This window comes from Lithobates pipiens, unplaced genomic scaffold (assembly GCF_037356315.1).
Source record: "Lithobates pipiens isolate NorthernLeopardFrog02 unplaced genomic scaffold, aLitPip1_a1.2 Scaffold_10, whole genome shotgun sequence".
NCBI classification, from domain to species: Eukaryota; Metazoa; Chordata; class Amphibia; order Anura; family Ranidae; genus Lithobates; species Lithobates pipiens.
Genome location: NW_027507686.1, coordinates 180,233,061 through 180,235,347, shown reverse-complemented (window position 1 = coordinate 180,235,347; position 2,287 = coordinate 180,233,061). Strand labels below are relative to the sequence as shown.

The window sequence follows — 2,287 nt, the reverse complement described above, 5'->3', positions numbered from 1 at the left end:
GCAGCGACCGGAACGGCAGACGAGCAGCGACAGGAACGGCAGACGAGCAAGGAGGGAGAGAGGAGCAACAGACAAGAAACAAGAGGAATGGCAGAGGAGCAATGCTAGGAACGGCAGAGAAGGAGGGAGAGAGGAGCAGCAACAGAGGAGCAACAACAGAGGAGCAACACCAGGAATGACAGAGGAAGAGAGGAGCAATGACAGAAACGGCAGAGAAGCAACGTCAGGAACAGCAGACAATGAAGAGGAACAGCAGAGGAGCAACGTCGGGAGCAATGACAGGAGAGACAGGAGGAGCAGCAACAGAGGAACGGCAGACAAGAAGGAGAGAGGAGCAGCAACAAGGAGGGACAGAGGAGCAATGTCAGGAATGGCAGAGGGGCAGCAACAGGAACAGCAGACAAGAAACAGGAATGGCAGCGGAGCAACGCCAGCACCGGCAGAGGAGCAACAAAGGAGCAGAGTCAGGAACAGCAGACAAGAAACAGGAATGGCAGAGGAGGAGGGACAGAAGAGCAATGACAGGAGCGACAGATCAGAAACCACAGATGAGTGACAGGAGAGACAAGAGAGGAAGGAATGGAGTTACAGAATGAAGATTTCCCAGCAGTAGTCCTCACCGGTGGCATCGCTGTGAAGCACAGCGCTGTCATGACTGCGGACCTGGCATCTGGTGTAGACTTTCTGACCGTCCACCTTCTCCACTCGGCTGTCTATGAGGACTGGGATCCCAGAGGAATCGGACTACAGACACAAAGAGAACCTCATTACACCTCTCCGCTATCACAGCTTCAGAACAACAACTCCTACCCCCCCCCCCCCGCGAGAGTCTCCCCAATATTATTCTTCCCCTGTCACTACCACATCATCACCGCCGGCCATCGATTGTACATTCTCCTGACAACCATGTAGTGTCAGGTAGGTCCTCTTCTCCCCCCTGGGCGCTTACCTCCGATAGTCGAGGTTCAGGTTGGCGGTCATAGCCGGTCCGATGCTGTTTACAATTCCCGCCCCCACGGTGGAGTCTACGATGGTGGCGATGCAGCCCCCGTGTGTGTACCTAGAAGAAGGCAAGAGGGGACGCGAGAGGTGGAAGGAGAACAAGGAGAGCCCGAGGAACCAAAGGATTCTGGTTAGGGTAGGCTCTGCGAAGAAAAAAAAAGAAAAAAAAAAAAGAAAATAACGCTCACCCTGCGAGGCCCCCCAGATAGGGCCCGGGCTGGAATATGCAGACTGTCCTCTTCTCCGCCTCGTTATAGAACATACAATACTCGAAGCCGATTCCTTCCTGGTCCAGGTTCCTGGTGAAGAAACGAGTTTCCCCGTCGGCCTCCAGGCTCATACCTGTACAGGAGGAGGTCAGAGGTCACCAGAGGAGCTTACACTCTAATGTCATCCCCCACCACAGCCAAACACTATTCTTATTCTTGTACTCGATCTGCTGCCAGCGAACTCCTCGTAGGAGGGATGTCTCCTCCAGCTCGGGTCTCGGCTCAGCTCCTCGTACAGCCTCTTGGTTTCGGGGTTCCAGGTGGGGTTGGGCACGGCGTAGTCCCGCGGTTGGAGGGCGGCCTGCAGATTTAAAAATAAATAAATAAACAGATGTCAGACCTGTGCCCTTCGCTTTGGCTTTTCTATGATTGGGAGGGTTAAAAAGGAGACATTCTGGGTGGAGTCTTTGGTGGATATTCAGCCTATAGGAAGCAGATTTTTGGGATCACCTCCCACTGACAGCGATCACCGTCCCGCGGTCAGGGTGTGAGCGGCACTAGAGGCGTGTGCAGAACATTCAAATTTCTTATGTTACTTAATTTGTTTCTTACGTTACCAAATTTTGGTTTCAGAATTTTAGTTAAAAATTTTAATTTTGTTTATTCATTTTCTGACGGATTCCACAATTTTTTGAAAAACAATTTGAACTCGTAAAAACAAAAAATAAAAAAACAAAAAACAAAACAAAACAAAACAAAACCCAAAACAAAACACAAACACCACACGATCAATGATTCAAATTCTGTGTGAAGAAATAGCTGGTTGCTAAGGATCGGGCTGGGGGCGCCGTCCGCCACGTCCTTAGCAACCGACGACTCGTTGGCTGTCAGCGGGATTCCCCACTGACAGCTGAAACTTAAAAACAAATGAGTGCTGGCAATAGAAAATCCTGGAAAAAAAACAAACCCCCCCCGCCCCCCCAACAACCAACCCTGCATGGGCACCAGCCCCCCCCCCCCCCCCCGATGGGGAAGAGGAATAAAAAAAAAAAAAAAACATAGGGGTCCGGACCTTT

General features: G+C 51.2%; 1 long non-coding RNA gene across 1 annotated transcript; it reads right to left on the bottom strand.

The window, feature by feature from the left end:
* Positions 1-930: 930 nt before the first annotated feature.
* On the bottom strand, positions 931-1,529 carry LOC143935983 (uncharacterized). The gene is made up of 3 exons (XR_013263598.1): positions 1,434-1,529; positions 1,191-1,344; positions 931-1,060 (listed from the first exon to the last, which is right to left on the bottom strand). It is a non-coding gene; the product is annotated as an uncharacterized LOC143935983 (long non-coding RNA).
* Between the last annotated feature and the right edge of the window lie 758 nt (positions 1,530-2,287).